Genomic DNA, 10,714 nt, shown 5'->3' on the forward strand with positions numbered 1-10,714 from the left:
AATGCACCATGTAAAATTTTAAGCCCTAACAAATTTGTTTGATAAGTTTCATTGGCTAATTCCCTTTGCAAGAAACCAAACTGTCTAGTTATCAATTACAATAGTTTCCAAGTGCCCTAATTTGTGAGCTTATAACTCTTTATCATGTGATTTATGTGATTAAATTCCTCTTTCTATGCATAATTTTTTTTGTAAATACTCCCCATGCCTAATTGCAGCCCTCAATCAATCCATTTGACCATTTTTTTAGCCTTTACCAAATCAAACTAATTCAGAATTGTAAAGTGGTCAAGTGTAGAATCCTACAACCATAAGCCTACTAATTGTCATGAAAATTAAATTGCATCCTCATAGTCCATATATGAAGTGAACTAATGTCCTAGATTTTAGATTCGTGAGTGATTATTTGATATTTATTCAAAGTCAAATCCAAGAGCTACTTTTGGCCTCATCCTATATATCTAGTTTACACTCTTGCAAGTACCCATTTTCATAACATTGTAACTTGAACACTACCGATATCCAAATCAAACCAATTATGTATCCATATTGGTGGTGTCTCAAAATGTCTATGTACGTATTTGAAAGAGATAACTTTGGAGGTGAATTTCTCTCACCTTAGGAACACTTATGAAGTGTCGTTTGTTAGGGTAAAAGAGTATGGATCAAATCAAATGGTCTTGTCAAATTTTGAAGCATGTTTTAGGACCTTTCAACATAAATGTGGAACATTTCAGAGAAGGTGAAATTTGATTTTAATACGTGGCACTTTATATGAAAGGTGAAAAGAAATGCTATGCTTTCAAAGCTTTTGTGTGTAAACTATTTTTGTCTTGACACCAACAATGATGGAAATACAGGTCATACTTTCTTAGCAAGAGCCCACACTAGTATTATTTCAATTTTCAAAAGTGGATTGGTAATTATTTGTAGAGCCTTTACACAAAAGCACCATGGAGTCTGTTTGATAGTAGTGTTGATTTTTTAATGGAAATGACATTTTTAAAATGCCACAAATGTGCAAAGAGGAGATGTCTATAATATGCAAGAAGGAATTTTTGCTTTGTTATGGAAATGGAAAATGCGTAGGACTTGTGTTGCTTTGAAGAGCATTAGTAAATTTGTAATGGAATGTGATGTAGTTTCTAAAACGATGTGCTATTTCATTTTGGGTGCACAAAATTTCCAAGCATAAGAAGATCCATGTTTGTAGAACTTGATCATAGTTTATTTTTTCCAAGCAATTAGTAGGAGATTGATGTGGACTTGCGAATGGAGGAAGCTTTTTAATATTTATTTTCTATTTCAAAATGCCACAAGGTCCTGTGTTTGATCCATAAATGTGAGAGTTAATGGGGAGTCCATTTTTGTGTAGGAATATTGGAGTTAATGTTCCAATAGTAATAAATAAATGGTTGTTGTCTCAAAGAGATTTAGTTTGAATCAATAATTAGTTGTATATTGTTGAAAATAATTGATCAATTGTATATTGTCTTTGATGTTACACAAAATTTCATTCATTTAATAGTCACTGTCTATCAAGCTCACTTGGGTGATGAAGATAGTTCTCTGTGTCTGTCGAGCATTCTGTGTATGCCAAATTCAGAAGTCAGTCTCTACCAAGTTCATTCGAGAGACAAAGGAAAGTTGGAAGGTAACAAATGTTAACCAAGCTCACTTAGTTACAAAAAAGAATTCGTAGAAGATAGTGTTTATTGAGTTCACTCAGGAGACATAGAAAGTTTGTGTGAAAATCAATGTTAACCAAGCTCACTTGGTTAACAAAGGAAAATCTATTTTGGTTGGTGTTTATAGAGCAAGGTTGGCTAATGAAGGATTTTTTTTTTTTTTTTTGGCTTATTGAGTTAAATGAATTTTTTTGATGGTATTAGGTGATTGAGGACATGAATATTAATTATTCTAAGTTATATTCAAGCTAAATTGATGATGTATAAGATATAAATGTAAGGTCAAGTTGTAGGGTTGAATAAGAGAGTTTTTGTAAAGAAAAAGGATTCTTAGAGGAAGAAAATTTGAAGTATAAGAAAAATATCATTGTGGAGCTACAAAGATATAAGCAGTATAAGCATAATATGCTTACAGGAAGCAAATTTGAAGTACAAGAAAAATATCATTGTGGAGTTGGAAAGATACATTCAATCAAGAAGGATCAAGTATTGAAGCCAATATTGGGATCTGTAATCAACACATCAGGTCATCTCATTGTTACTCTCTAACCATTCTAGCAGTGATCTAAATCTCTTAATAGACTTGGTTTAATGACTATTTGTAGATCTTCTAACAAGGTGGTATTTCTACTTGAAGTGTCTTCAAGACCTCTAGTAAGGCCACTCCTAATAAGGTGATTAAATTCTTTTATAGGGTCACACCTAACAGTGTGTTTTGTAACCTTTAATAAGGTTGGATCCTAATAGAGCTCACTTTAGAAGAGTGAAAATTAGTAACTAGTTGCAATTGGTGTTTTTTCCCAAATTGGGTTTCCACGTTAAATCTTGGTGTCACTTGTGTTCATGCTATTTAATTTAATGTGTATGCAACTGAGTTTAGTTAAGGTTAATCAAAGTTAACATTTTAAAAATTGGTTATTGTCAAGTAATAACTCGTTTTTAGTGCTTGTCGATTACAATATTTTCTAGTGTTAACTGAGTGCCTGTGTATTTGCTAAGTTACAAAAAAATATAGTTTATCAGAGTTGGATTTTTGATTTGTGTTGACATCTAATGGATTTGGGATTTATTTTAGTAGTAATTGATTCACCCCTCCCCTTTCAGTTATTCCTCTTATATTTCCAATAATTGGTATCAAAGATTTTGATGCTTGTAGAAAAGATTTCAAGGAACTAAGCTAAAGATCATGATGTCCTACATAAGAGAGATTCCCAAGTTGAATATAGACAACTTTGTAGCATGACAGGAACTTATGAAGTTGCATTTGGCAACCATGGGTGATTCAAGTTTGGAATATCTTAATAATCAATACAAGGCTCCTACTAGAACATTGACAATTGAAGAGATTATTGAAAACAAAAATCATAATATCATGATGATTGATATTGCTTCTTCTCTTAACTATGCCGAATTTGAAGAGGTGATGACAATGTAAGAAGAGCCAAAGTAGAAAGTCTTAGAGGTCAGTATGATCAGATGAAGATGAGAGAAGATGAGGACATTGCAAAATATGTTGAGCGAATCAAAGTAAGTGTTAGTGCAATCAAAGCCTCTGGAGGAGACATTGATGACAAAACAATTGTAAGCAAGGTACTCAGAACCCTTCTTATCTATGCAATTAGAGTATCTACTATTCAAGAGATGAGATGTGATCCAAATAATAAAATAAATCTGGATGCTCTAGTAGGAATATTGACAACTTTTGAATTGGATAATTATGATAACTATGTTTCTATTTCCAAAGGTATTGAGTCTACATTTGAAGCCAAGCTTTCACTCAAGAAGAAAGATGAACAATCAAAAGCCAGACAATTAGAAAGTGAAGATGAGGAAGAATGTCCTGGAATGATCTTGAAGTTATTGAAGCTCTACTTTCAAGGAAATATCCCGAAGGTAGAGGAAAGTACAAAGGTAAAATTTCTCTAATCTATTTTTCATGTGAAGAAGTTGGTCACATTGCTACTAGGTGTCCAAATAGAGAAGACAAAGATGAAAAGAAAATAAGTAAGTTCAAAGGCAAGAAGGAATTCAAGAGCTACAAGGACTACAAGGACAAAGGTAAGAAATCTAGTTTTATGGCTAAAGATTTTGACAGCAGTGATAATGATGAAATGGTCTATATAGCTATAAAATATGAATCAAATGATGAGTCAAATAAGATGGTACTAATTTTCAATGTTAGTAAGAATGATACATGGATTATTGATAGTGTTTGTTCTCACAATATGAATGGTGACAAATCTAGGTTGAACTTATGGAATACTATGATGGTGGAAGTGTTAGATTTGGAAATAATGAACCTTGTTGCATAAAAGGAAAAGGTTTTATTTCACTAACTAATTAACTAAGATGTGACAATTCCTACTGGGTGGAAGGACTAAAGCATAATCTACTGAGTCTAGTACAATTGAATAACATTGGATTCAAGGTAGAATTCATGAATGGGAAGGCCAAGCTACTAGATGGAAAATGATATCTAGTTGGGTTTGGTAATCAAACAAAAGGTAACTTATTCTACCTAGATCTCAGTGAAAGTTAATATTTTATTGCTTAAGTAGAAGAAAGTTGGTTATGGCATAAAAAGTTGTGTCATGTGAATTTTGATAGTCTGGACAAGATAAGCAAGAAAAAAGGAGTAAGAGGTATTCCTAGTTAAAGGAAACCTAATATGGGTCTATGCAAAAGTTGTCAAATTGGAAAGATGGGAAAGACTAGTTTTAGAAGCAATATTTATCATTTAGAAGAAGTCTTGAAGATGGTTCATATAGACCTTTGTGGACCTATTGACATAGAGAGCTATAGTGGAGATAAGTATTTCATTTTATTTGTTGATGACTATTCAAAAATGATGATTGTAATGTATTTAAAAGAAAAATATAAAGCTTTTTAAAAGTTTAAGTAGTATCTGGCTAGAGTTGAGAAAGAGATAGGAAAGAAATTAAAATTTACAAGGTCAGATAGAGGAGGTGAATTCATCTCTAATGAATTCAATGAATTTTGCATTGAGAAAGGAATCAAAAGAAAAGTATCAACCCCTAGTACACCTCAACATAATGGTATAGTAGAAAGAAGAAACACATGTATCATGGATTATGCAAGAATCTTGATGAGAAAAAAGAATGTTGCAGTCAAATACTGGAAGGAAGTAACTAGTAAAATAGTTCATACCTTAAATAGAGTAGAGCTAAAGAAAGACTCAAATAAAATACCTTATGAACTATGGTATGGCTATAAACATAATGTAAGTTACTTGAAAGTATTTGGTAGTAAATATTATATCCTAAAGGAGTCTAGGAAAGGAAAACTTGATGTCAAATGTGATGAAGGCATATTCCTAAGATACTCCTAAATAAGTAAAGCATATAAAGAAACAAAGAACTTGAGGATTACAGAAGGTTTCTGTACTATGAACCTAATACATTTCCTAATCTAATTGAAAGTAAGGAAGCTTCACCTCTTGAGTCCCCAAAATCTCTAGAAGTACCCGAGTTGCAACAATTGCAACTCAAGTCATAGTCTGAAGGACCCGAGTCATAGTAAAAAGCTACCAAGTTGTAGCCAATGCAACCTGAGTCATCAGAAGGACCCAAGTCACAAACATTGGGACCCAAACTTGAAGAATATGCTGAGCTATGTGAATCAAGTTCTAAATCCTAAGTACCTATACTAGTAAGATATGTTAGAAGGCACCATGCACGTGAGTAGATCATTGGAGACACATTTGATGGTACAATAACAAGAAAAAAATTGAAAGGTACATATTTGTTTACTAAATTTGAACCTAGAAATGCTACAGATGCTTTGGATAATGAAGGTTGGATTGTAGCAATGAATGAAGAAATAAAATAGATAGAAAGGAATAATACCTTGACTCTTGTTCCTAGATCAAAGGATAAAAATGTGATTGGCACAAAGTGGGTTTTTAGAAATAAGCTGAATGAAGATGGAGAAGTTTCAAAAACCAAAGTAAGGTATTGACTATGGTGAAACTTTTTCTCCTATTGCAAGATTAGAAGGTGTTAGAACTTTAATAGCATATGTAGCATATAAAGGTTTTTAATTTTATCAAATGAATGTGAAGTCAACTTTCTTGAATGGAATTTTTGAAGAGGAAGTTTACATAGAACAACCATAAGGTTTTGTAGATCCTAGCAAAAGGGATATGGATTATAAATTGCACAAAGAATTATATGGACTCAAGCAAGCTTATAGAGCTTTGTATGAAAGATTTCATAACTACTTAACAAAAATTGGTTTTCAAAGAACAAATGATAACAATAGCCTATATATCAAAGAACGACCAAACAAGAAGATTGTATTGGTAGAAATCTTTGTGGATGGCACATTATTTACTGGAAATGATGACTTGTGGAAAAATTTTTCATAAGAAATGAGTAAATAATTTGAGATGTTCACATTTGGTGAGATAAAATTCTTTGTTGGGTTACAAATTCAATAGAAGAAAGATGGTATCTACATTACTCAGTTTAAGAACATCAAGGAGATATTAAAGAAGTTTGTAATGGAGGATTCAAAGCTAGTTGAAACACCTATATCTACTAGACATAAGATTTCCAAAAATCATGATTCCAAGGAAGTAGATCATACTACATAAAGATCAATGATTGGTAAACTAAAATATGTTGTGCATACTAGGCCTGACATTGCTCTTGCAGTTGATATGGTGGCAAGGTTTTCATCTAATCCTAAACAAAAACATATGATGGAAATAAAGAGAATCATGAGGTATCTATGGATTATTGTACAAGAAAGGAGGCAACTTAGAGTTAAAAGTCTTCATTAACATTGATTAGGTAGGAAACATCGATGATAGAAAGATTAGTAGTGGTGGGGCATTCTTTCTTGGTAAAAGACTAGTGTCTTGGACAAGCAAAAAGTAGAATTGAATCTCTCAGATAACAACAAAGGCAAAATATGTTGTAGCAGTAGTTAGTTGTTCCAATATTGTCTGGTTTAAAAAATTATTGGCAGGTATGAAGATAGAGATCAAGGATCTAGTGGTTATCTTATAAGATAACACTAGTGTAATCAACATATCAAAGAATTAAATGATGCATACCAAGACCAAACAGATTGAAATAAAATATCATTTCTTGAGAGTATTGGTGCAAGATAAAGAAGGTTGGAATATGTGAATACTAAAGAACATATTGTAGATATATTCACCAAGCCATAACCTAAGGATGTATTTTTGTATCTAATAGTAAGCTAGGGGTCATTCCCCTATCTTAAGCTCACTAAACAATATTTAGTGATTCATCAACCAATACATGTTGAAGATCAATCAAGTTGATGCAAAAATAAAAGGGAAGATTGCATATGAATCAATATTTGAGGTACATTGGAAACTACATTGTACATGATCATTGGCATAGGATGTCAAAGAGGGAGATTCTTGATGTCATAATTCTATGCACAGGGAAAGAGTCTATAATTCTATGAAAAGGGAGAAAAGTTGAGAAGAACTTGGTTTGATATCAAAGAGGAAGAGTTTGCTATCAAAAGAAGAATTTAAAGACTGAAGTGTTTGTTGACAAAGGGAGAAGACTGAAGATAATGGGAGTTCACACTGATAGAAAGAGTTCTCATGGATGAGAATCTGAATCAAACTAAGGATATTTTCCTTACTTTATTGCTCTCTATAAATTAATTATATTATGACATTTTGTGTTTCCATCAATGCCAAAGATGGATATTGTTGAAAACAGATGATAAATTGTATAATGTCTTTGATGTTATACAAAATGTCATACATTCACTAGTCAGTGTTTGCCAAGCTCACTTGGGTGATGATGATAGTTCTTTATGTCTACTAAGCATTCTTGTGTATGCCAAGTTTAGAAGTTAGTGTCTACCAAGCTCACTTGGGAGGCAAAGGAAAGTTTGAAAGTAACGAGTGTTAATCGATCTCACTTGGTTACCAAAGAGATTTCGCAGAAGACAATGTCTATTGAGTTCACTTGGGAGTCAAAGAAAGCTGGTATGAAAACCAGTGTTAACTGAGCTCACTTGGTTAACAAAGGAAAATCACACAAAATCACAATCACATAGTTAAATAAATCCTGATAGCAATATCAAAAAGGAAAATCTATTTTGGTTAGTGTCTACCAAGCAAGGTTGGCTAATGAATGATTTTTTTGTTTGTTTTAGCTTATTGAGTTAAATGAATTTGTTTGATGGTTTTAGCTGACCGAGGACATGAATATTAATTATTCTAAGTTATATTCAAGCCAACTTGATAATGTATAAGATATAAATTTAAGGTCAAGTTATGGGATTTGAATGAGAGAGTTTTTGTGAAGAAAAAGGATGCTTAGAGGAAGTGAATTTGAAGGACAAAAAAAATCCTTGTAGAGCTGCAAAGATATATTTGATCAAGAAGGATCAAGTAGTGAAGCCAAAATTGAGATCTATAATCAAAAAACTAGTTGCATCAAAAATTAGGTCATCTCATTGTTACTCTCTAACCATTGTAGTAGTGATATAAATCTCTTAATAGACTTGGCTTAACAATTATATGTAAATCCTCTAACAAGGTGGCATTTCTACTTGAAGTGTGTTGAAGACATCTAACAAGGCCAATCCTAACAAGATGATTAAATCCTTTAACAAGGTCACTCCTAATAGTGTGTTTTGTAACCTTTAATAGGGTTGGCTCCTAATAGGGCTCACTTCAGAAGATTCAAAATCAATAACTACTTGCAATTGGTGGTTTTTCTCAAATAGGGTTTTCACATTAAATCTTGGTGTCACTTATGTTCATGTTGTTTAATTTCATGTGCATGCAACTAAGTTTAATTAAGGTTAATCAAAGTTAACATTTTAAAGATTATTTATTTCCAAGTAACATTTGATTTTCAGTGCTTGTCAAGTTATAGTATTTGATAGTGTTAACCGAGTGCCCATGTGGTTGCTGAGTTACAATAGAATACAGTTCATTAGAGTTTAAGTTTTGGTTTGTGTTGACATCTAAGGGATATGAGATTTATTTTAGTAGTAGCTCATTCACCTTTTACTCTCAGTTACTCCTCTTATATTTCCAACAATATATGTGTTTAAGTTAGGTGTCCATAAGTTCCAGTTAGTTGTCAAGTTTTTGTGTGTACTCTCAATCATGAGGTAGTTTGTTGTCAATCTAATTAGGAGTCATTTAGGAATGTTGGTGGGTAAAGCTATCATATAAATATGCATCTATTATTCAATGATACCAAGCTTTATGTTTAGTCTCTCTATTTGTTAATTGTTGTTCTATTTTTCAATAAGGACTATATAGGCAAGGTCAAACTTGGTTTTATTTACCAGCAAATTGATAGAAGCCCCCACCCAATGTGGATTCTATAGTATAGGGAGTGTGTGTCCATAATCAAATTCATGTCACCATGTTCAAAAGGAGGAGGTTTCTTCATGTTTGTAGTGCCTTTCCTTCTTCATACATTTGTTGTGGTAGAGGAAGTGTTGGAATATACAAATGGAAGGAATACTTCTGAGAGGGGGGTGAATCAGAAGTATAGCTCTTTAACCATAGAAACTTTTAACTGAAAATAAATTGCATGCATGTAAACATTTTAGATACACATAAAGGAAAGACATGCACCATGACACATAACACCAAATTTTGGTCACCCAAAAACCCACCATAAATGAGAAGGTAAAATTGAGGTGGGGATGATACCCACAAATTATCATTGTAGCAATATTGTTTGACCACTTCTAATGGTCTGCCCTGTTAGAGGCCTATCCTGTTAAAGGCTTTACACCATGTCAAAAGTGACCTGTTCAAAGGATTTAGAAACACCTACTTGAAGTGTTACCTTGTCAAAGGATTTATCACCTTGTTAAAGGTTCTACAAAATAGCTGTTAAGCTAGCCTATCAATATAGGATTTTCTTCCTAATACAATTTCTAGAAAGTATTAGACTAAATTGACTTGATAGCTTACAATCCTTTATTGCTTATTTCAGGCTATTAATCTGCTCACTCTATTCTGATCCTCTATAATCTGATGTATGTGCTTAACCCCTTTGCTTTGCTCTCTTCAACTGTGTTCTGCAATGCCGATCAGTCCACTAAGTCTTGACACCCTTGTTATTGCCCTATTCTAAAATTCACTCTCTTCAACTTTTCATCCACTCAACAACTCTATAACATGGGGTCTTTACCTTATTATAAAGACTTTGAAGACTTAGGGTTAGGTTTGAATCAACAAACTAATTTTCCTGCTCAAATTCTTGCATTTATCCTATCAATTGCATGCATTCTCCATTTTTCTTATCGACTGCATGCTAATTACATAGGTAAAGGAAAAGATTTGATCTTATCTCTAAAATCCTTCATGATTCACCTTAAAAATGGTTTACATCTAAGTTTGTGAAGGCACAAACTCATATGTTGATTCTATGTTACTCATCACATACTAATTTGCTAATGCTTGGCACATATAGGATTCTAGCTTGCTCGACATCAATTGTGACTCAACACATGTAGATCACTTAGCTCCTAAAGTCAATTGGCACATGTATCATGCTCAACACTTGAATTTCACTTGGCACCTACTAGAATTTTGGCTCAGCACATACTGTAGCTAGGCATGTATAGTGTACTCAACTTCAACATTAAAATTGGTTAAGTGTGTTGACACTCAATTGTCAAAACCAATCTGAGACCAACAATCTCCCCCTTTGACATGAGTGTCAAAAACACTTAACTAAGCATTATATCTGATCTTATGAGTACAATATTCATTTTTTTCGGCATATGTACAAAACTTCAAAAATTTGTTCAAAATTCTGTATGAGACAATATACCTTAAAATCTTGTAACTCCTCCTGAGCTGATGTGCTACTTCTTTATCCAAAAAATCTGATACACTTTATGCTAAATTTGTCTCATGTTGATATATCACTACCTTATCTTGTTGTGCCTTAGCTAACCTATTATGTCTGCTCTATTTTCACCTATTCTGCACTTGGACTTTTATTCAATCTCCCCTTTCATCATGTCTCCCC

This window comes from Cupressus sempervirens, chromosome 5 (genome assembly GCF_028749045.1).
Source record: "Cupressus sempervirens isolate cs-2001-9-10 chromosome 5, ASM2874904v1, whole genome shotgun sequence".
Classification (NCBI taxonomy): domain Eukaryota; kingdom Viridiplantae; phylum Streptophyta; class Pinopsida; order Cupressales; family Cupressaceae; genus Cupressus; species Cupressus sempervirens.